Here is a 27149-nt window from a genome sequence, read left to right on the forward strand (position 1 = left end):
TCTAACTAAGCAAGTGAAGGACCTGTACGACAAGAACTTCAAACCTCTAAAGAAAGAAATTGAGGAGGATCTCAGAAAATGGAAAGATCTCCCATGCTCATTAATTGGAAAAATCAACATCTTAAAAATGGCCATCCCACCAAAATCAATCTACAGATTCAACGCAATCCCCAACAAAATTCCAACCCAGTTTATCATGGAATTGGAAAAATCAATGTGCAATTTCATATGGAATAACAGAAGACCTAGAATAGCGAAATCCATCCTCAACAACAAGAAAACATCTGTGGGAATCACTATCCCTGACCTCAAGCTATATTACAAGGCAATTGTGCTGAAAACTGCATGGTACTGGTACAGAAATAGGCATGTGGATCAATGGAATAGAATAGAAGATCCAGAAATGAGCCCTCATGTATATGGTCACCTGATTATTGACAAAGGAGCAGTAAACATTCAATGAAAAAAGGACAGCCTATTCAACAAATGGTGCTGGTCCAACTGGCACTCAGCATGCAAAACAATGAAAATAGACCCATTCTAATCTCCTTGTACAAAGCTCAAGTGTACGTGGATAAAAGATCTCTACATTAACCCAGATACACTGAAACTATTAGATGAGAAAGTAGGGAAAACCCTAGAACACATAGGCACAGGAGAAAATTTTCTGAAAAAAACTCCAATGGCTCAAGCTCTAAGGTCAAAGATTAACAAATGGGACTTAATGAGATTGCAAAGTTTCTGTAAGGCTAAGAACATCGTCAAGAAAACAAAACGGCAACCAACAGAATGGGAAAAGATCTTTACCAACACCACATCAGATAGAGGCCTAATATCCAAGGTGTAAAAGGAACTCAAAAAGCTAGACACCAGAGAATCAAATAACCCTATTAAAAATGGGGTACAGAGCTAAACAGATCATTTTCAGTTGAGGAACACCGAATGGCCTAGAAACATCTGAGGAAGTGCTCCACATCCTTAGCCATCAGGGAAATGCAAATCAAAAAAACCCTGAGATTAGACCTCACACCAGTCAGATTGGCCAAGATCCAAAACTCAGATGACAGCAGATGCTGGCGAGGCTGCAGAGAACGAGGAACACTTCTCCACTGTTGGTGGGGATGCAAGCTAATACAACCACTCTGGAAATCTGTCTGGCGATACCTCAGAAAATTGGATATAGTACTACCTGAAGACCCAGCTATTCCACTTCTGGGCATATACCCTAGAGACACTTTAATACACAACAAAGATATATGTACCACAATGTTCATAGCGGTTCTATTTATAATAGCCAGAAGCCTGAATGAACCCAGATGTCCTTCAGAAGATGGATGGATACAAAAATTATGGTACATATACACAATGGAATACTACTCACCCACCAGAAACAATGACTTAACCTAATTCTTAAGAAAATGGCTGCATCTAGAGAATATCATCCTGAGTGAGATAACCCAGTCACAAAAGAAGAGACATAGTATGCAGTCACTGATAGTGGGATGCTAACCCCAGAGGCTTGCACTCTCCTGAAACAACTCACAGACTCTATGAAGTCCAAAAAATAAAGAAAACAATATATATATATATATATATATATATACAAAACACGAAGACTTTGACTATTTCCATGTTGCATTTTGTTTTGCATGTACTTTATGCTTATTGTAACTGTTAGGTTTTCAATGCATACTGTCAAGCCCTTGAAAAAAATCAAGTAATGACTAAAAAATATATTCACATGGTTTTATATAAAAATTATTTTAATGTCGGAAATAATAGTACTGACAAAAATTTATAATTTTAAGCAAAAAATATTTAAAATCTGTACATTTATCTTTGTTTTGTAAAATAAAGTCGTTTAAAAAAAATGAGATGACCAGGAGCATAAAAGAAGCCTTCAGAACTCCAAATAGGTTGGACAAGAAAAGTAATTTCTCCCAGCACATAATTGTCAAAACACCAAATGCCCAAAGCAAAGAAAGTTTACTAAAATCAGTTAGTAAAAAAGGTCAGCTAACATTTAAAGGCAGAACAATCAGAATCACACCTGATTTCTTAACAGAGACAATGAAAGCTAGAAGAGCCTGGAAAGACATCATGCTGACCCTAAGAGAGCACAAATGCCAGCCAAAGCTGCTATACCCAGCAAAGCTATCAATAACCCTAGATGGAGAGATCAAGGTATTTCAAGACAAATCTAAATTTACAAAATATCTGACCACAAACCCAGTACTACAACAAATTATAGGTGGAAAACCCAAGGAAATGAGTGGAACTACATCCTAGGAAAAACAAGAAAACTCCTAAGCAAGAAAACCAAAATAAGAAAGAGACACAGACACAACTCAACCTAGAAAAGCAATAATAGCAGGAAACAGCAACCACTATTTCTTGATATCTGTTGAAATAAATGGTTTCAACTCGCCAATAAAGAAACAAAGTCTATCAGACTGGATACATAAACAAAATCCAACATTTCGCTGCATACAGAAAACTCATCTCAGAGACAATGACAGACACTATCTCAGAGTAATAGGGTGGGAAAAAACTTCCAAGCGCACAGCCCCACGAAGCAAGCTGGAGTGGCTATTCTAATATCGAATAAAGAAAATTTTCAACCAAAAGTTATCAAAAAAATAAGTAAATACACTTTTTAGTCATTAATGGGGAAATCTGTTAGAAAAAACTCTCAATCCTTAACATATATGCTCCAAATACTAAAGCAAACACATTCATGAAAGAAACCCTAATAAAGCTCAAAAATACATTTCACACCACACAATAAAATCGGGAGACTCTAATAACCCACTCTCACCAATGGACAGATCATCGAAACAGAAACTGAACAAGAACACTGTAAAACTAGCAGAGACTATGAACCAACTGGAATAAATACATATCTACGGAACATATCATCCTAAAGTAAAAGAATACACCTTCTTCTCAGCACCCCATGGCACTTTCTTGAAAATTGAACACATAATTGGACACAGATTGAGCCTCAATTGATATAAGAAGATTGAAATACTCCCATGCATCTTCTCAGATCACTATGGTCTAAGGCTGGTCTTTAACAACAACAAAGACAACAAAAAGCCCACATACACATGGACACTAAACAATGCTCTGTTGAACAATAGCAGGGTCAAAGAAGAAATAAAGAAAGAAATTAAAGGTTTTGTAGAATTCAATGAAAACCACAACACAACATACCCAAACCTATCAGATGAAATGAAAGCAGTACTGAGTGGAAAACTCATAGCTCTGACCGACAAAAGAGACTGAAGGGAGCATACATCAGCATCTTGACAGCACAGCTAAAACCTGCAGAACAACAACAACAAAAAAGCAGATATACCCAAGAGGAGTAGACAGCAAGAAATAATCAAACATAGGGTAGAAATAGACCAAATAGAAACAAAAATAACCATCGAAAGAATCAACAACACAAAGAGCTGGTTCTTTGAGAAAATCAACAAAATTGATAAACCCCTAGCCTGACTAATTAGAGGGCAAAGAGAGAGTATACAAATTACAAAATAAGAAAAAGAAGTGGAGACAACAAACAAAATTGAGAAAATTCAAGAAATCATCAGATCCTACTACAAATTCTATACCCCACAAAGTTGGAAAACCTGGAGGATATGGATGAATTCTTAGACAGATACAAGATCCTAAAGTTAAACCAGGACCAGGTAAACCATTTAAATAATCCCATAACACCTAAAGAAATAGAAGAAGTCACCAAAAGCCTCCCTACCAAAAAAAGCCCAGGTCCAGAAACTTTCAATGCAGAATTTCATCAGATATTTATTGCGGATATTACACCAATACTCTCCAAACTATTTCACAAGATAGAATCAGATGGAGTACTACCTAACTGTGTTTGAAGGCTGCAAAAACCCTCGTTCCTAAACCACAACAAGACCCTACAAAGAAAGAGAAATTCAGACCAATCTCACTTATGAACATTGCTGCAAAAATACTCAACAAAATTCTTGCAAACCGAATCCAAGAACACATCAAAACGATCATTCACCATGTGGGAATCACTAACTTTGACCTCAAGCTATATTACAAGGCAATTGTGCTGAAAAATGCATGGTACTGGTACAGAAATAGGCTTCTGAATCAATAGAATAGAATAGAATAACCAGAAATGAGCCCTCACATATATGGTCACCTGATATTTGAAAAAAAAGTTGTAAACGTTCAACGGAAAAAGGACAGCCTATACAACAAATGGTGTTGGTCCAACTGGCGCTCAGCATGTAGAAAAATGAAAATAGACCCTTTCTTATCTCTTTGTACGAAGCTCAAGTGTAAGTGAATCAACAAGCTCTACATTAAATCAGATACACTGAAACTATTAGATGAGAAATTAGGGAAAACCTTAGAACACATAGGCACAGGAGAAAATTTTCTGAATAAAACACCCATGACTCAAGCTCTAAGGTCAAAGATTAACAAATGGGACTTCATGAGATTGCAAAGTTTCTGTAAGGCTAAGTACATTGTCAAGAAAACAAAATTTCAGCCAACAGAAGGGGAAAAGATCTTTACCAACTCCACATCAGATAGAGGCCTAATATCCAAGGTATACAAAGAACTTAAAAAGCTAGACACCAAAGAATCAAACAAGCCTATTAATAAATGGGGTACAGAGCTAAACAAAATGTTCTCAATTGAGGAATGTGGAATGGCTGAGAAACAGCTAACTAAGTGCTAGACATCTTTAACATCAGGGAAATGCAAATTAAAACAACCCTGAGATTCCACCTCACACCAATCAGATTGGCCAAGATCCAAAACTCAGATGGCAGCAGATGTTGGCTAGGTTGCGAAGAAAGAGGAACACTTTTCCAGTGTTGGTGGGGTTGTAAACTCATACAACCACTTTGTAAATCAGTCTGGAGATTCCTCAGAAAATTGGACATAGTACTACCTGAAGTTACAGCTATTCCACTTCTGGGCATATACTCCAGAGACACTCCAATAAAGAACAAAGATACATGCACCACAATGTTCATAGTAGCTCTATTTATAATAGCCAGAAGCTGGAAAGAACTCAGATGTCTTTCAGTAGAAGAATGGATACAAAAATTGTGGTACATTTACACAATGGAGTACTACTATGCTATCAGAAACAATGACTTAATTATATTCTTAAGAAAATGGTTGCATCTAGAGAATATCATCCTAAGTGAGATAACCCAGTCACAAAAGAACAGACATAATATGCAGTCTCTGATAGTGGGATGCTAACCCCAGAAGCTCGGACTGCCCCAGAAACAACTCACAGACTGTGTGAAGTTCAAGTAAAAAAAGAAAAGAAAACAAAACAAAACAACAACAAAAAAAGACATTATGCTCAATCCTTACACACCAAGAAAATGTTGAATAATTTCGGGTCAAGTCCTGATTTACATGTACTCTTTGCTCATTGTAACTACTAAGACCTTAATGCAGAGTATCAAACCTTAAATAAAAGGAAAAAAAGCCAAGTACTGACACAATTGTTTTTGTATACTATTATGCAAAAATGTTTAAATTTTTTCTTTTATCTTTGTTTTTTAAAATACAGTTTTAAAAAAATTATCAAACCTTAAGTAAAAGGAAAAAAAAGCCAATCACTGACAAAATATATTTGTATACATTTATGCAAAAATGTTTTACATTTTTTTTTACCTTTTTTTTAATAAAGTTTAAAAGAAAGAATTAGAGCATGGATAGAACAATGAGACATCATCCTGGGCCACTAGCTCCTAGTTAAGTGCAGAAATTGTAATTTTCGTTAATAATTTGGAATCTATCATCATTCTGACCATGGTTAAAAACTATTTCAATTAATGAGACATTAACCATGCATATAAGGGAGGTATAGTAAGGTTGTTTATATTTCAACTGTTAGTTTCAAATTTTCTTCCACTTATTAATTTTGAATAAAATGTCATGAATCTGATATATGAATTACATTAGGCATGTAATTGAAAGTCAAATTCTGTGCTTTTGATAAAGTTGGACAATTAAATGACTGAGCTGTTACATTTTCACTGTCAAGAGCTTTCACACAGAATTTGACTTTCCATGTTCTTTTCCTAGAATTCTCAGCACAAACATAAATATTTCTACAGTTGGCTTCTTGTTTGAAAAATAAACTTTTCTCTACTTGCCATTTATTTTTTCACTATGTTATATTTTCACTATACAGATACTCTAGACATGCTCTTAGATCTAACAAGACACTTCTAAGTATATAAATATACTGTTCTACAAATAGTTACTTTAGCTAGCCCACAGAAATAACCAGAGGAGAAATAGGCATCATACTGTTTGCATTGGGCAAGATCTTCATGTCACTATTGTACATCAGGTTTGACATTTATTTAGAAAATCTTTGGACCTGCCAAAGTACTTCTAATTGCTGATATGTGGCAGTCTATCAGAAAACAATGCCATGTACACTTTTTAGATTATAGAGATTTGTCATTTGTTTAATTTTCAAAAATCAAAAAAACCTCATCTTTTAGAAATGAATTGTTCTTTATTTAAAGATTTTGTGCTATTTAGAGCTTCATTTGTCTAATATTAGATTTGCCTCTGAGACCTGATCATTAATGCAATTTATATCTACATGGCCCCTTTCTTATTCCAATTGCTTCATGCCAACTAAGGACAAATGGGTCATATCTTGTTATTTCTAGGTCCACTTTGAATTTATATAAAACAAACAATAATAATTGTGCTATGGACATGTTGAAATCTCACAAATGAAATTCTATTAATAATATATGTCAGAGAAAACTTATAAAAATGAATATTCTAAAGAGTTTAGGAAGAATGAATCAACTGACCTGGATTAATGTTTAATCAGCATCCCTATTGTTCTTCTTTTATTCAATTTACCCAAAATATTAGAGGTCAATGCCAAAATTGTAAGCCTAGCAACCTTTATTTGCACACAATTTGTAGTTTAATCCAGCAGCATTTTAAAGATGATCTTCCTTGCCTACAAACAGAACTTTCATTACACACATAAGTAACACTCTTGCCATTCCAGCTATTCAATGATAAATTTCTTTTCATATGTCACATATATTGCATAGGCCAAGTAAATGTCAATAAATCAGGAATGTGAATGAATACCACATGAAAAAGCATTTCTGTCCAGTGATATATTGATTTTCCTTCTTAATTAATTTAATATAAGTCCTTCCACTCTTGCCTCAATGTCCATGAACTGAGCCTGCCCCTAACCACTGTTCACACTTAAATAGAAGAGGAAAAACAAGTATGTAAAAACTTCCATTAAAATTCACCACCATAATCAATAATTCTTCAGATGCTTATAGAATTCACTATCTCAAAACTGTCATCAATTATCTCCTCATAATCCTTCTCAGTTTTGTCACAAACTGCCATGTACAAAAATTGTACTATTTATATCATTGTTGGGAGACATAAATAACTATCTAAATCTGCACTATTTTGTAATACGTTCAAAGGTTTACCAAATATCTATAAGTTTTGTTCCTTGAAAGAAAATGAAACATGGACATTTTTCTAATCATAGGTGATGGCCTACGTATTAGAGTGTGATAGTTTCAACCAAATTTAAAAAAGAAAGTTTTTTTCCTATATACATGATAGATCACACACACACACACACACACACACACACACACACACACACACACACAATATTACAATATTGTATGGAATTGCAGACTTTTTAGGTGTAGCTTTAAGAAAGGATTAAGCTGTTGAATGTGGGCAGGTATGGCTGAATACTCAGGTAAGTGTCTCTAGAGTCAGTCTGCTCTTCTATGTGTGTATGGAAATAGTACTTAAAACAAGCTTGGGTGATATCTCATAGGTTGGTGAAGCTAAATTTACAATGTCTGTTGTCCTGCAGAAAAAAATACTCCTATATAAGAATGTAATAGCAGACATCTAAGCCAGAAATTAGAATTGTTAGTAATAGTGAAAGTCAAATTTGTTAATCTCAGATTTGAATTTCATCCTTATAATTTTCCCATTAGATGAATATGATATTTTTCCCCTAACATTGCTGTTCGCTCGTTGAGATTTTGATAATTACACCATTATATCCATACAGATTACAGAATCTGTGAATAGAAACTAGTTATACATATAATAGTATTTTGTGAAACTTCAAGACTATTAAAACCTGAAGGTTTTGATAAATTTGAACATTTCTATGTTGTAAAACTGCTTAGAGTCATATGTCTTAATTTAGCTATTCATAGTCTATTTCCTAAATCTGAGTGTGGGATAAGAACAAATTAAATAAAAGAGACACTCCATATTTTAAATTCCCAGGTGTATTTAGGGGAGTCTATAAAATACCATCACTCCCAAAAATATTAGGTTCTTAAGCTTCCAATGAAGACGGATGCTAACTGCTTTGAATATTCATGAGAAATCATCTCACAATTATAGAGGATTAAACCACATATCACCATAGTAAGAAATCTCTTTAGTTCTTTTTTTAATTTTGGATGTGGAAAGTGAGTTTTACACATACTCTATTTATGGTGAACTGTCATGTCAGCTCCAAAGGGGCCTATTGACACTTCAGTTCAACATAGTTTGATCTCATAATTGTCAACCATGTGTTTTAACTTGAGTACAGGTCTTCATAATCCTGGATGGGAGTCCCTGAAAACACTAATATGATAAATTCTGATCATGTAGAACAGCCTGAGATTGTTTCTATGGAAGGACAAAAGAGTAGACCTTAGAAAGCTCTAAATTTAAATAAAAAAAAAGGTTTTCATTATCATTGAGTAACAGATGACCAAAGTCTAGAAGTATACTAAGTAAAATTTGGAGTGAATCTTTATAAAATATCCTGGGTTCCTGAATTTCCCCCTTTGTTCCACATAAATTGTGCATCAGGGTCTTGTCATTATGGGACCTAAAATAATTTTCAGGAATAAGAATCCTCTCAGATGGTTTTACACATTGCCTATATTGAAAAGAAGGAGATTGAAAGTAGTAAAGAGAATATAATTTGGATATTAGAGAAGATAAATGAAAAGAAAATTAGATAAAGTATTGATGTTTTGGATGAGCACGCCTACTGCCCTGTGAGATTTTGTTACATCATTCTAGCTTTCAGCAGTGACTTTACTGGCCTATGATCTTTTAAATAAAATCTTCTATAAAATGTGTCATTGTTTACTGCTTATTTTTGACTTTGTTAATACTAAAATACTTGGTAGTATGTGACGGTCTGAAAGAGGTATTGAACATAGAACATTACCTGGATCAAAAAGAAAATTTTACTGAATAAAATCATCAATAAAATGATTAATCTTTAGAATTCCTGTTCTGATTTACTGCAGAATGTTGAACCAATGAAGGCAGTAACTTTGTAGAGTCTAGAATTTGATACCATTCTCACACACAATGGTGAAATGTGTACAAAGAGCATGTTGTTAGAGAGGCATATATAAGAAATAGTAAAGGGAATAAGAAACAAGAAAGCTTGATAAACTATATGTATATATATATATATATATATATATATATATATATATATATATAATATATTATATATACATATATATATATAACTCAGCTGTTTAAGTTTTTGCTTTGATTGATATAATCATATGTAAAAGTTTAATTTCTCCAGACTTCACAGTGTCTACTATATGTAACTACAAGGTCCTGATAGTGAAGAGAGCAAGGTCCTTGCTCCCCACTTACCTAAATCTCAGTGTTGTCTATGATAATACAGAAGATAGGATAATTGAACCTTACAATGCAAAATCGTTTAAAATATTTTCTTTGTTCTCCTTGCGTAGCTATGTCTTAGAAACTGTTTAAAATGTAAATAGCAAATAATGTAATTTATACTGTAGAATAGACAGACCCCCTGGCAAAAAAGAAATATTTGTTCCTCCTGTTAATGCAGACACTATCAAATATCCTCAGTGGCTCAAAAATATTCAACCTGCTGTCCAGTGCAATTGAACTCCATGCCACCTGCTGCATCTGTCCTTCTCAGGCTCTGTTCCTTCTTTGATTTAGTCTCCAGCAGAAAACCTACACAAAATCAAGTGAAATAAACTTTAAGTACAGGAGGCATAGATAAATGTAATTACTGTTACATGTTTTGACATTATTTGCAGTGGATGAATGTAGGGTAAAGATCGAAAATTTTGGGATCTGCAACACTCTTTTTAGAATGACTATACACCAATTAATGGATGTATAAATACCCACATATGAACAGATCTAGTTGTATTTACATTTAAATCATTACCCCCTTCCTATAAACTCCAATACTCCTGCTGCTCATCCCCTTACTTCCATGAAGATGCTACCACTCCCAACCAACCTCTCCCACCTTAACACCCAGATATTATTCTACACTGGAAAAGTGAACCTTCACTGGACCAAAGGCCCCAGACAGTGCCATCCTCTGCTAAATATATATGGAGACATGGGTCAATGCACGTGTACTCCTTCTTAGTTTTGCACTGTTCAGTTGCCTTTGTCCTTCTTGTTCATGAAGAAAAGTACAGGAGGTTTTGTTTGGACAACATAAAAACTCCTGAATGTGTGTTTTCCATGTATAATGTTATTAGAAAGGAGAGTCCTTGATTATGTTTGTGAAAAATAGTAAATCATATATTGTTTACTCCTCTATCCTCTTTTTTATTGTTATTTTCTTTATTTACAGAAGCTTGCACTTAATAATGGCATGGTTTTATATTGGTGAAATACAAATACTTCACTATCATATTTATTACTAATACAGGTCTTGCATTGCTGCTTGGCCTAGTAGAGTTCTCTCTACTTTATATTAATTCAGCATTAGTTTTTGTCTTAATTTTTTTTTTCTATCAGATGTCCTAGAGGAAAAAACACTTGGACATAATAAAGTCACAGATGACAGAGGATAGCACTAAATTTTATATGATATACAGTATTTAAAATGTTTGTTGGATGGATGCAGGGTAGGGGGCACTGGGCAGGGGTGGAAGCGGGGATGGAAACAGGAGGAGTCAGGTGTGGGAAAGACACACAACAGGAATGGAGGGGGGCATTTCTAGGTAAGTTAGAAACCTAGGACAATGAAAACTTCCAGAAATATATAATGATGAAACTAGCTAAGACTCCTAGCAATGGGAAATATGGAGCCTGAACCAGCCATCTACTGTCCCCAGGCAAGATTTCCAATGGAGAGATTGGGACACCAATCCAGACTTATAGTTTGTCCTGCCTACAAGATGTGGTGGATTAAAGATAAAACAGAAATGGGGGAAGTGTCCAACAAATGACTGATAGAGCTTTAGATTTGGCTCATGAGACGGAGCCCACCTCTGACATTGCTAATGATATTCTGCTATACTTGCATTCAGGAGCCTAACCTAACTGTCATCAGAGAGGATTCACCCAGCAACTGATAGAAGCAGATACAGAGACACACAGACAAACACTAGGAAGAGACTGGAGAATCCTGCAAGGATGGGAAGAAAGATTCAAGGAAGAAGAGTGGTCAAGGACACCACAAGAAAATCAACAGAAGCAACTAATCTGGGCCCATAGGTGCTCATAGAGACTGAACTGCAATCTAGGGAGTATGCATGGGACTGACTTAAGCCCTCTACGTATGTGTCAACACTCGGTCTCCATGTTGAACTCCTAATAGTGGGAACAGGGGCTGTCACTGACTCTGTTGCCTGCCTTTCGACCTTTTCCCCCTACTGGGCTGCATTTTCTAAACTCAATCAAAAATTACACTTAGTCTTAGTGTAATTTGATATGTCAAGGCTGGTTAATATCTATTGTGGTTTTAATTTGATTTGCCCATGGGACATGAAACTATTTCGAGGTGTGGCCATGTTGGAATAGGTTAGAGTAAGAGTGTCACTGTGTAGGTGGGTTTAAGTTCTCTATGTTCAAGCTCCACCTAGTGTGGAATTAGAGCCAGGTCCTGACTGCTTTTGGATCAGCTCCTCCAGAACAGAGTCTGCCTGGACACTGTCATGCTTCCCAACATGATGATAATGGACTGAACCTCTAAAACTGTAAGCTAGTCCTAATTAAATGTTTGCCTTTATAAAAAAATGTTTGTTGATTGTGATATGCAATTAAGACAAAATTGTTTAATTATTAACTTGCATATTGTGTAGAAATAATTAGTGTGAACAAAATACTGATGAAGAGATAATAGGTGGTAAGTAGAACATAAATATTAAAAGAATAACAAAGAAACCTGGTGAGTTAATTTTTAATAGAAGCACAAAATACTAATTTTAGAGAAAGAAGAGGCACTTGATTTTCTAATACTATCCTTTTTGCATGCATTCATAAAATATTTGCCAGAGTGCAACGACGATTTATCAATGATTATATAACAGAGTGTTAAGCTGAATCTTTCAGACCCTTGTTCGCACTAGAATAATAACAAATAAGTCTGTCCATACTATGTTTTCTTTGTGTTGAGAGTACCTTATGCAACCAGTGTGAGAATAATATGAACCATTACTAAAATTCAAAGCGATGATAGTGGGCCAGGTAAGAACTCTCTCTGTCTTTGCAAATAAAAGAGCACTGAAGGGGAATGTATCCTGACAGTTGATAGTCAAAGCATACCAGAATGGCACAGCACATATTAAAGCTGACAATAGATTTATTGGAAGTAAAATTGTTTGTTGTCACCCGATAGGAATGACCCAGCAGATATGTGAGGGGAAAACTGGGATTACCTAGGTTTTCTTGGTGGCAGAACTTTTTGGGGAGTCTCAAAATGGGGATTAGTGAAATTCCAGTTTAGAGCTTAGGCTTTTTCCTTGGTATTTTTGTGGTAGGGTGCAAATGTTAGCCAAGGTAAAGTCCTCTGTTGATTAAAGACTATGTTCAGAGTTCATTAGGGAGAAAGGCTGGACACTTCTGTGTCAGAAGTTGTATACAATTTTTCTTTTTTGCATAATTTAATAAGGAATAAGTGGTGGGAAGTATGATTACTGCTATCAGTTAACTAAATTCTGATAAATTTTTCACATCTCTAAGTTTTTGTGTCAAACCCTTAGACTTTTTCACAGGGAAAGACCAACATTTTGGTTTCATGTGCTCAGTCAAAAAAAAGCAAAGAACTCAATAGGTTAGAAAACAGGGTTTATAGTAATATTCTTGGAGATTGAGATATCTGGAAATTTCGACTGTCAAAAATTCTGAGCATATATATATATATACATATATATATATACATATATATACATATACATATATACATATACATATATATATACATATATATATATATATATATATACCCCAGGGAGGTTGTATCCAGCTACTTGTGCAGTTAGAATATTCTGTGTATCGAAACTGGTGGTTGAAAGTTATTGAGCAAGGTTCCCAGTAAGTTCAATGTCTCAGCATGCACAGAGCTATAGCAATTTTTCACAATGATATTCTCAAGGGAATGATACAAGAAGCACATCACTGTTCTTCTTCAGAAATTTATTCTGAACATGAATCATGCAGGTCTCCAAGATTCACAAAAATCCTGTCAATTCTTAAAGAAGAATTAGTGGATTCACACACACACACACACACACACACACACACACACACACACACACACACACACACATTTCTTGATGAGGAGACAGGATTTAGTAACTCAGAACTGTAATCCTGTGAATCAAATAAACTATTTGTACTTCCTGTTGTCTCTGTTTCTTGTAGATTAAATAAACTGTCTTTACTTTCTTGAATATTTCATAGAAAAATTTTGGTTTTACCCAAATTAAGTGAGTTCTGGACTATAGCCAGGAGCTTGACTTTTAAATCTTCTCACTGCAGATTGTTTTATTGGTTGTTCTTTATTTGATTGGAGTAGATTTTGAATCTGAAAATGAATGGATTGTAAACCTTTCAGGAAAGAGCTCTTAAGTATTAAGAAAGCAAAACCTTGGTGATCACAATCTGAAGTGTTGAATCAATTTGTGTACATCTCTGGAGAAAATACAAATTGGGAGAATGAAAAAAAAAATCTATGAAAATGGAAGCATCTAGAGAATAGCATCCTGAGTGAAGTAACCCAGTGACAAAACAACAGATATCATATGCTGTCACTGATAATTGGATACTAACCTCAGAAAGTTCTGAATTCCTGAGAAAAAACTCACAGACAGCTCAAGAAAAACAAAGGACAAAAAAGAAAGAAAGCCTCAGTCCACTTTAGGGAAAAAAATATGTGTACAGCACCCTCTCAGAGTATGTTACAGCTGAGCTTCAAATCATGAATAATCCATGAGCTAAGATAATAGCTTTGTAGCAAATTTTGGTATTCACAGATCATCATGCTTAATCTGCACATAACAAGAAATCTGTTCCCCTGTTACATTCTGTCCTTCATGTACTTTATGCGTATGGTAGCTAGTGGCATGACTGTGCATGCTATTAAACTTCTAAAATAATTAATTACTGACAAAATTATTTATATAATGTTATATCAAAACGCCTTTAAAAATCTGTAAATGTATCCTTTTTTTTTAGTAAAGTGGTAAAAAATTAAAAACAAAAAATGATTGATTCAATTTCTCTCTGCAGTTTTCTGAGAGTGACTCTGGACAGCAAAATTCAACTTTATTTCAATTACTTGGACTATGATTGTGCTAGTTTTCCAAAGTAAAATGCTGAATGGTACCAGTATATCACATATTAATCTCTAATATAATTTTCTCCCAAAATCTGCTTCTAATATAAAAAGAAATAGTCTAATTCCTTTGCCTAAAATATATCCTTCATCACAGAAAATTCCAGAGTGGCATAACGATAAAGAAATAATTTAAGAAATTTATTTAAGAAAAGAATTTCACATATACAAACACACATGCATATGCACATCTTTAACAATTCTTTACGTGTGTATGCTGTTTCATGTTGCACACATGGGTGCATCCTTGGGGTGACTTGTGTTAGTACTGATCAGTAAAAATCTATTTCATTCTACATGTACTTTATGCTTATGAAAAGTAGTGTGGGTTCAAAGCATGCTATCAAACCTCTAAAAGAATCAAGTACTGACTAAAATATATTCATATATTTTTATACCAAACTGTGTTTAAAAATCTTTACATGCATATCTGTTTTTTTAAAATAAACTTGTAAGAAAAATATATTTCAGTAAAATACTTTATGCAATATCTACATTTGAGTAGTTTTCGTTTGAAAAAAAAAATCAAACCAATTGTCCTTGTATAACTACATCCACAATACTAGTATCACTATACCATCTAACTTCATATACTTTCCAACTCTTTAATAACAATTTATTTAAGGTATCAGAGAGCACATGAATATGTGACCCATTTGGATAAACTTTGGAGTACCAGGTCCTCATTGAGATGTATTCATGAAACTTCATCCTAGTGATGAAAAGTGATGATGTTGTCTATTGAGTTCTATAGACTACACCAGCAACCACAGGACCTGAAATGTGATAAAACAGATGGAAATTATAGTACTAAAAATGAAAATATAAAGAAAATACTGCTGTTAATTAGATTTCTCACCCATGCCCAGACAGACCCCACCAAACACGGTTCCAAGTGGAGAGGTTTTAATATAACGGGATGGGGCAGTTCGGATGAAATTTTAGAGGAACTGAAGAACATGAGGGTGCTATAATATCATCCAATATTAGAATTATAATATTTAATAAATACTGAAAAATATATTGCAAAATATATTCAGTTCTTATATGCTGTGATGCAACTGAAAAATATGACAAGTGATATAATTAGATGTAATATTGATTTCAGTAAACCTTTAATATATAAGAGAATACTAAATTACTATTCAGTTTCATAAACAAGCAAGCAAAAATGAAAATCAATAATGAACAGATTTTACAATACCACTATGTGACCTGCATCTGTTGTGATCTTCTCATAATGCTGAGAGGTAACACACTTAAAACCACAAACAAATGTATATGTAGATAAATATTCCACAATTAAAATTAAAGTAAGTGCTGAGGGCTTTTGTAAATCATGATTTACAATTTAAAAAAATGGTTAACATCCTTAAACATCATGGAAATGAACATCAAAATGACCCTGATATTCATGCTATACTTGTGGAAATGCCTAAGATAAGAAAAAAATATAAAAATGAAAATAATCAAAAACCTTCTTTGTTAGTATGTGATGGCAAGTATGCAGAGCAACAAGAACATTCCTCCATAATTGGTGGGAGTGCAAGATTAAGCAATCATTTTGGAATTTGACTTGAATATCACTCAGGAAACTGGGAATAAAACTATGTAAGACCCAGCTTTGCCTCTTATGGATACACACACAAATATGCTGCATTATATTACAGGAACGGTTCTCTCATATTTTCGTGCTATTTTTGTCAGTAATAGGCAGAAACATACTAGGTGCCATTTAACAGAGGAATTGATGAAGAAAATGTGGTGCATATACACAATCAAATGTTATTTAGGTATCAAACACAAAGACACTGAATTTTTCAGTGGAATAATATATAGAACTTGAGGATGACATCCAATGTGGGGTACCCTACAGCCAGAAGCACATATTGTATGTACGCATTTAACAGTACACATTAGCCATAAAATGCAGGGAAAATATGGTATAATTCACAGACCTTAGGACATTGGGTAATATGGAAATTCAAGGGAAAGACACACAAATATTACTCAGAACTAGATAGTATTAGAAGTGAGTGGAGGAACAGAACAGAGTAGAAGAGCACAGGAGCAGGGGAACAGGAATGGTGGTCATGTTTGGAAGAGAGGAGGTAACAGGAATGGAGATGAAAACAGAAATAACTGGAGAAGCATCTCTGGTAAATAGCAGGAGGCCTGGGATGTGAGAGTAAATCGGGAGTGTAGGAGAGTGACATTAGCTCAGATTCTACCAGGAGTGGATAGACTGGGTTGGGCACCTCAAAGTCTAGCTTGGCAAGACTTCTGGATGAGACAGAGAGTGATATCAATTCATCCACAAAAGCTTCAAAACAAAATTAGTCTTGCCTACAGAGTGTACTAGGAGAAGATGGAGCAGAGAATGAGGGACTAGACATCTGATAACTGCCTGACTTGAGTCACATCTTTTGTGAAAGAGACTTTTGGGCACTGTTAATGATACTCGGCTATGCTTGCAGGCAGGGCAGTAGCAAAATTGTTTTATGAGATGCTTCATCCAGAAACTGATTTATTTCTAAACAGAAACCCAGAATCACTTAACACAATAGAGCATGAAGGAAATCTTTTTGAAGAGTGTGAGACAGAAGCAGCTGAGAGAAAAGAATGAAGTCCACCAAAAGAAGACCCACAGAGTTAGCTAACATGGGGCCATGGAAACTCACAGAACTTGGGCTACTAACAGGGGATCTAGTAGGCAGTGGTTCTAGACTCCTCATGCAGTTGTAGCAAATGTGAGATTCCTCTTCATGTAGGTTCTGAAACAAGTGGAGTGGAAGCTCAGCTGGTCTTTGTTATTTTCTGCTCGATCCCTGTCCCCTACCTGGTAGCAGGTTGTTCCTCTGGGTAAATGTGCTTAGACCTATGGAAATAGATGTCTCAAGGTGGGTTGGTTACTAAGGGAGATTCTGCTTCTCTTAACAACTGTGCCAACTCTCAGAGGAAGATATTTGTAAGTTTGGAAATATGAAGAGAGGAGGAATGGGTCTGACAACAGGATTTAGCCTGAATAATTAAAAAAAAACTTTATAAATAATGTATGATGTGCAATTATTCTAGATAAAGAAACCATATGATAACTGAAAGAACAGGGTAATACCATATTTCATATGGAAATAAACAAGTGAATGTAGTGATTCCATACAGTATATGAATGAATTGCAAGCAAAACTAACCATTGACAATATGTATAGGTAAAGATATCAGATCTATTAACAAATATTTTACATACAAATCCTCTTTAATTTTCTTTTTTTTTAATGCAAAGTTGTTTTATAATAAGAGTATAACATGTTTTAAATTATTTTTTGATATCTGACTATGAGAAGAGTTGCATTGTTTTACATGGAATGTTAGAAGGTTGTTTAATGATTTATGGATCTGGTCCCACTGAAATCCCATTTAAATCCCTCTGCTATTAAAATAGAAAATAAATTTCGTTCCATATGCTTACTTCATTCATATACATGAGTGTGGGACTTTGATCCAGTTGCTCCACACAGGCCTTTTTGGAGAGGCAGCTTATGCCACTTAAACCACTGTTTCTGTCCAACTTAGAGGAAACCAAGCTTGGACGTTTGAAAACAAAGCCCTGGTGCTCTGATTAAATCTCAGTTGGGCAGTGGAACTCTAGACAAAGCTTGTAAAACAATGCTTAGCAGGGTATTAAGATTAAAGCCCAATGGGTCAGGGGGATGTGAGAATCTAACCTGAGTCTCAGGGACAGCTTGATCCTGGATGTAGCTGGCAGACTGCACTGAGACAGACACAAACCCTGGTGCAGGACACTGGAAATTGTGAAATAAAAATTGTAACAGCTCTTTAAGAAAAAAGAAACTCAGACAAAGGAATGATTTCTACACAGTTCTTTTCTTTCCCTGCTTAGCCTCTTTTAAATACAGTTTTTGGAATGGTTCGTGGTCTCACAATCAGCTTCCTGTTTATTTGTCCTCAGAGCTTTGGGAGACAACGTCTTGGTATTTTTTGAGGGTCCTGTTTCTGCAGAGGGCTTAAGTACAGACACATCTAAGTGCAGGGGAGGGAACTGTGGCTTGGCAGATCTGGCTGGAATCTACATCATATCCTCCTTCAGAGGCAGGACTCTGGGCTTGTCCAATGCATAGTGGGGCTGTGCCACAGTGGCAGCAAGAAGCAGCTTTGATCTTCGAATCCAAGAGAGTTCAGATAACAACTTCCATTTTATACTCACATTCCGCACTTCAACCAATCGCTGTCAGGCATCACAGCTCCAAACCCAGCCTATCTGTCCCAGACTGGAGAGTGGTTTAAAATTCTGTTGTATAAAAGTTTTTAGTACCAGCAGAAGTAAGTTGAATACACATTTACATATGTTTTTAAAGTAGGTTGTCTTTATCAGGATATTCTTGGCATAATATAACTCATTCAATTTAATACATTCATGATGAAATCTCTGCATATAAAATTCTTAAAAGAACAAATTCCAATAATTTATAGATAACAACAAGTATATTTAAAAACTATTATATGTAACAAAATATACTTTAATTGTTCTGATTAATTCAATAGAAACTTAGTACTTGGTGTAAGTCACAACTTCAAAATGTTATTTAGAGGTCAGAAATATACTCTTCCAAAGCACAGATAATTTATTCTCAGTCCTAATGCCAAACAATTTCAAATTCATAAGAAATTCATAGTAGTCCATTTTGAAAAAAACATCCTGAAATTACAATTGAATTGAGAACTTGATATATAATATCTTTATTTGAAATAATTGTAACTAAAATATTAACTACTGTTATATGTTTCAATATACACCTCAATGAGTAAAATTTTACTCCTCAAAAACCCCAAATTAAGTGTATCCTAGTTGTCTATGTCTAGTGTATCCTAGTTGTCTAAATCTTAGTACAGAGGGGATTCCAATCATGTGGATCCTATGATTTTCAAGGTAATTGAAACTACATATATAGTGCAACATCCTAGGCATTATTGTAGTTCTTTTCCTTAAATAGGCATAATTACATTATATAATCACACACACACTCATTATGTCTGGGTATGTATGTGTATGTGTATGTATGTGTGTTTCTCTCTCTCTCTCTCTCTCTCTCTCTCTCTCTCTCTCTCTCTCTCTCTCTCTCTTTCTCTCTCTCTTTCTCTCTCTCTCTGTGTGTGTGTGTGTGTGTATGTGTGTGTGTGTGTGTGCTTCTTCGTGTTTATATGGATGGACTATGAGAACACAGACAGTTATGTATTAGAACAAAGTCAAGATTACATGTCATCCTCATTCAATTTCTCCCATATATTTTGACACTACAACTAAACTCAGATAACTAAAATTAGATCAATAAACTTAGTAGACTATCTAGCCCATGCTGGAATTGCACATTAACATTCTCCTCTCAATACTTTGCCTTTTTCATAACTATAAAGAGAAAAAAATGGAACTTAAGTTTTTCTGCATACTAGCATACATAATATTGAATAAGTCATATCCACAGGTTTTAATACTTATATAAATTAAAATAAAATAAATTACTAAAAAGATAATAATCATTAGTCTTATACAATGAGGAATTGCATATGGGAAATTTTATATTATATATGTATATATAGCTATATTTCTTTATATATGTATATGTGAAGAAAATATCACCCTAGATATATGAAATATAAATCTATTGTAAATATAAGAAAAAAGTGACATAAATGCATAAATAAATTGGGAGGTCACATTTCTACAAATAATACTATATTTCTATATATATATTTACATATACATATTTTCATATTAGTTTGCAATGTTTCTGTAACACTAAGAACACTGTCAAGTAATCAAAACAGCAGCCAACAGATTGGGAAAAGATCATTAACAACCCCATTACCAACCTCATATCTGATATAGGCCTAATATCCAATGTATAAAAAGAACTCAAGAACTTAGACACCAAAAAATCAAATAATCCTATTAAAATGGGGTACAGAGTTAAACAAAAAATTTTCAATTGAGGAATATCGAATGGCTGAGAAACATTTAAGTAAAAGCTTGACAAACTTAGTAATCAGGGAATTGCAAACCAAAGCATCCCTGAGATTCCACCACACACCAGTCAGAATGGCTAAAATCAAACACAGATGACAGCAGATGCTGGCAAGAATCCAGAGAAAGAGGAACACTCCTCCACTGTTGGTGGGGTTGTAAACTGGTACAACCACTCTGGAAATCAGTCTGTTGGTTCCTCAGAATATTGGACATAGTACTACTTGAAAACCCAGTAATGCCACTTCTAAAACAAAAGGAAACACCTTCTTCTCCACACCTCAAGGCACCTCCTCAAAAAATGACCACATAATTGGACACAGAAAGAAATTGACCACACAATTGGACAGACCAAGAAAACTTTGATTAATTCCAGGTTACACTCTATTTTACTTGTACTTTATGCTCACTGTAACTAGTAAGACCGTAATGTACACTATCAAACCTTTGAAAAAGAAAAGCCAAGCACTGACAAAAATGTATTCCTATACTTCTATGCAAAAATGGTTAAAATTTGTTCATTTTTCTTTGTTTTTTTTAAAATAATGTTCTTCAAAAAAAAAAGACCCAATAAGCTTGTCTGAGTTATTGATAACAGGTTATGCAAATTAAATACATGCTGCATTCCCAGTTTCTTTAGGGTGTTAATTCTCAACCTATCTCATTTTGTGACACTTCAATATAGGTCCACAAATTTTGTTGAATACTTATCATAAACTTGTATTTGATGGTAATTTATAAGTGTGATCTCATTTTTCTTGTGTTGTTATGTAAATGTTTCTATTATATCTATGCTGTACTTCTGAGTCCATGTTATTTAAAACTGATTTTTCTAAAACAAAAGGGAAAGTGATGCTTGATAGTAAAGTCAGAGACTCTTTAATTTTCTTGTTTCTATGTACCCATCAAAACTACAATAAGCTATGCTGCCATGATATTTCACAACATAATAAAGATAAACTGTTCAAAATAAATTGTGTCTGAATAATATATATGAATAACAAATTATAATGCTTTGTTAAATTATTTGCAGAATCACCATGAAACCATTAGAATTATGAGTCACAAATAACTGGCACATTATGTCTTTCATTTAAAGATCACAGTTGGAGCTCATCCTAATTGTAGCTTCTTAAGATGAGAAACATGGTGGCCTTTCTAGGAGACAAATGGTATTTCTAAGACAATACAACTTATTCAGTTCATGAAGTGGAGGGCCAGCAAAAAGAACTTCCGTGTAGCTTACTAGTCCTTGAAAATTTTGTAAGCAGTATATTTCACACAGGACTGAATCTCTTTATTGCATTTCATTACCTAAGTTTCAAAGTAAATTGTTCATTTACAATCCATATTTGCTACTATGTTTTACTATATGAACATGAGACCCACTAATTAACATAGATTACATAAAACTCACAGAGAATTCAGCCCTGGCGAGGTAGTGTACTTGCTATTTTTTGTGTCAACATTACACAAGCTAGTGTTTTCAGAGAAAGAAGCTTCAGTAGAGAAGATGCCTTTATAAGATCCAGCTGTAAGGCATTTTCTCAACTAGTGATCAAGGAGGGAGGGCCTAGCCCATTGTGGGTTGTACAATCCCTGGGCTGGTAGACATGTGTTCTATAAGAAAGAAAGCTGAGAAAGCCATGGGAAACAAGGCAGTATGAGACATCTGTCCATGGCCTCCAGATCAGCTTCTGCTTCCTGACTGGCTAGAGTGGCAGTCCTGACTTTCTCTGGTGATAAACAGTGATAAGGAACTGTAAACTGAATAAACCTCTTCCTCCCCAACTTACATCTTGTTCTTGATATTTCTGCAGGGATAGAAACCTGGACTAAGACAGGTAGAAACTTCAGTAAGATACTCCAAGCCATAGAATATGAGGCTGTCAAATTTAGGAGAAATAGTGATAGCTTCAAAAGTCCTCAGGCTAAAAATATCCATAGGATGCCATGTAAACTTTAAGCAGAACACAGTTGATCTTTAGCCTAACAGTATTTCCTCACTTGTAGATTAATTATAACCATTTAGGTTAGTATAGAAGCTGATAATGGATTCTATGTTGGAAAATGTGAGTGCAGAAGAGAATTGAAGTGATTCTTGTTAGTACAGATCACTCACTATGGGAAGGGTATTTTAGATGAGAGTTAACAAGGAACTTACAGTAGAACAATATTCACAGAAGGCATCAGCATTTCAAAACATCTGATTCTCTTTATTCTCTAGGAATGAGTGATTGTAGAAGACCACTTCATGGTCTTCTCTGTTACTTGGAAGAAATATTTTGAAAATTATTCTCTGTTTAAATTTTACTAACCTTAAAAAATTCCTAATATAATCTTGTATCTGGAAAATATCCATTTAGAAAAACTCGGTGGGGTAAGTGTTCCTCTTGAACATTTTCTCAATTTTGTGATACATAAACACATGACTAAGCAATAGAGCAAAAATTGATCTGATGTGCCTGCACTTCACTGATTGTAAAATGCCTATAATCTTTCTGCCACAGACCTGGAAAATGAAAAAAAAATGAGACTCCAGTTCATGATTGGACAGAAAACAGAGGTAGCATTCAGGGAAAAAGTAAAAACCTCATTATCCTATAATTGAATTCATTGGATTTATTGAAGAAAACTGTAAGTATTAAGATAAAAGGAGACACACACATTTAAAATCTCCCATCCAAAGTGACACATTCTACTATTTATCTCTTTGTTACTCTCTAAATTTGTTTAGCACCTGGCTCTGTGTTTTACAAATTTATTTACCATCAAAATTAAGTCACCTTACAAAGAGAAATACAACAGTGGTAAATGTTCTAAGTCTCAGTTGCAGTGGTAAATTTATTTTTTTCCTTGAATAGATGTTAAACAGCCTCAGAGAGAATGTAGGACCACACTGCTCCTCCCTTTGTGACACCAGATAGTCTTCTTACTCCCTAGTTGTGATATTGTCACCTGTTTCCCTCAATTTACTAGTATTGTAGAAAAGATGTCTGACATTTTAGAAAATGATCATGTGCCTCTGCTGGCACTCTATTATTATCACAAGAGCAATGGAACCAAAGGAGCACTGAGGTCTCTCATATATTTCATTGCAGAATTTAGACAGGCTCCCTAAATCTATCCAGAAAGTTCCACAAGAATTTCTTTCAATGTGACAATGTGTTTATAGCCTTCTCCTTCTTACTATGATATATTTATGTAAATAAAACTATTAGTGGCAACACAAATATCTATTCAAACTTCATGAGTTTCTCAAAAACCAAAGTTACTAATTATTGCCAAATCTTAGTCCAAATCAAAGAATTAATAAGTGCAAAGCTTAAAGTCATATCTGACTTCATTAATATATTTTTGGTGTTTGATTAAAATATTAAACATTGACAGGAAGAAAGTATACCTAACATCCTCTTTGCTGAAGACATCATAATTTCTACAGGGGATATACCTCTGTCAATATCATTAACAATATTGTCTTGATTAATAAATACATTTTATCTACAATTCAGTAGGAATCTAACTCTCAGAATAAAACCTTAATTTTTCAACAGAGAGTGTACATTACAGAATTATACAACTGGTAAAAAGGTAAATAGCAAAATAAAACGATGATCAACAACAAGTGATGAATCTAAAAAATTCACTATAGTTGAGAGATTCAGAGATATTTTTAGAATGACAAGGCAAAAGTTAAAATAGGTTGAGGAACAGTATATCTATTGTGCAAAAAGCATAAGTTTCCTGTAGCCATGGAATTTCAACAACATGAATTTTTTAGTAGGTTAGCAAAATGACACTCTAAATAGCCATGAAAATGCAAAAGTGAATATCTCTCAAGACCCTATTCTGACCGGAAAAACAACGGGTAAATAATAGCTAGTATGATGGAAGGTTAATATTTTCAGAGACAAGCCCACTGAGAGCTATTCAATTGTAAGAGATCAGCATTCATCACAAACATATGATAAACACCTAATTTATAGAGCAGGGAGTAGTCATGCCAATTTTCATATATATATATATATGAAATATATATGAACAAATACATATATATATATATGAACAAATACTGAAAATAATATCTCAACATTACTAAAATAATTTACAAACATCCATACAGAAAACACACATTGAACCAGAAAGAGGGGGAGAGAGAGAGAGTGTGGTGGAAAGGAAGTGGCAGAGAGAGGGATGGAGAGAAAGAGAGAGAGAGAGAGAGAGAGAGAGAGAGAGAGAGAGAGAGAGAGAAGAGAAGAGAGAGATAGAGACAGAGACAGACAGAGACAGAGAAAGAGAGAGACACACAGAGAGAAACAGAGAGACAGAGAGACAGAGAAAGAGAGAGAGAGACACACAGAGAGAAACAGAGAGAGAAAGAGAGAGAGAGACACACGCACACACACGCACACACACACACACACACACACAGAGAGAGAGAGAGAGAGAGAGAGAGAGAGAGAGAGAGAGAGAGAGAGAGAGAGAGAGAATGGGCAGCGAATTGAGAAAAATTCCAGGACCATCATGCAATAATTACAGTATGACTGAAGAATTGACAAACTTGGAAAACCATTTTTAGTGTATTAGATCATCGGTTATAAGCTAGTGTAAAAATAAGTTAACAGTCAACATCAAATGCAAGCCCCTTATGTGTTCTAGAATATGGTTAGATCAAACCTGTACTGATTAAAACTGTCTTCAGTATATAAATACTGGTGATAAAAACACATATGGGAAATTCACTCTGTTGGGTGTGTGAAAAGCTGATTATTTCCCACTGAGACATTCACTTCAATTTTTAATGTGCTTTACATTGATATTTCTCAATTACTCACCATTTTCTTAACTGAGCAGTTTGATTCTAGCAACCATGTGACTCCTCAAATTGATTATGTTCATGAGACATTCAAGATAATAGTATTTGAGACTGAGTGAATGAGCTTGTAAAAACTTTTCAAGTTATTCTCAAGATCTTAACTCCTGTGTGTGTGTGTTGGAAATAAGTTCTCGAGAGCAACAGGGTGGATGACATGTGCAATGAGTAGAATCTTAATAGGGAGGGATGGGAGGCTAGGGAGGCTGAAGAATTGTACCACAGTCTTAGATGAACATCAGATTCTGGTGTGGATATGGTGTCAGAACATTGTTTTTCCAAGGTTTAAAGAGGAGTAAGTATTCCAGAGTAACTTAGATGAAACAAAAGGAAATGATTAACTTATTCATGATATATTTGCCAGAGAAATGGGTTGGGCAACTAGGTATAACAAGTATAGAGAAGGCTATCAAGTGACCCTAGATAGAGTGGAGATTGATGACTGTTTTTTTTTTTTTTTTCCTGAAATGCCAAAAATTACCAGCCACAAGGGAGTTATCAGAGAAATTTCACCAGAGCATGCAAAAAGTATAGTCCAAGTGTTAGGTTATAAATGTTTTCACTAGGCTGAATTTAGGGATCTAGACATTGCTGCTGTCATCTTCTCCTGTAACAACCAGCTGTGTCAAGTACTGTGTGGCCTTAAAAGAAGTGCAGCCGACTTCTTCCTCACACAATTTCTATTTCACATTCACACTAATCCAATATCTGTCCTCTGCACACACCTCCCCTATCATTACCCTCATGGTTATACTCTCACCTGTTTGTATGTCTGCCTGTCTACATGGCTTTTTCTTTCATCTTCAACTAGATTCCTGCTGCAAACATAATTTCCAAGGGAACAACACTGCATTGCCTGGCCATGAACCACAAACAACATTATATTTTATGACATTTGTGCTGAGACACAATGTGCATTCTATAAGCTTTTGCTACTTCTCATGGGACTGAGACACACACCAGTACTCTACTTTAAACCCTCAGCAATCTATAAGAAATGTGTTTTCTGGTATTTAAACACTCACCAGCATGTCCCCTGAGGACAATCAGGTAAGCTGTAGCATACAGTGATATTTTCTTTCTCTAATCCAGAAGAATATTGTCATGACTAACTTTTTAATACTCTTTGGGATCTGTCTTAGATAACATGAATTCTCTACACCTATAACTGACTTGAATGGCATTACATTTATTTTCCATTCCAACTAAATTTCTATTTTTATTAGAGGACATTAAATGATACAAGAAATTTGGGAGAAGAAAAGATATTGCCAATTCTATATATTTCTTTTGTCTAATTGATGCCTTTTAGGGCTGTGGGCTGTTAAATATACACTGAATTCCAGGCAAGATTAATCAAGGTCAAAAGGACCATAAGAAACAATAGGAAGCTCCTATTCTCTCATGAGATCATTCCTAATTCTTGTAGCTACAGCTCCACCCGAAGTACTCTTTTAGAGATGTCTGAGTTACATAGGTCAATACCCAAAGTTACTCTATCACAGATGAGGATATGAACAGAGATC

The sequence above is a fragment of the Micromys minutus genome, assembly GCF_963924665.1.
Source record: "Micromys minutus genome assembly, chromosome: 3".
NCBI lineage: Eukaryota > Metazoa > Chordata > Mammalia > Rodentia > Muridae > Micromys > Micromys minutus.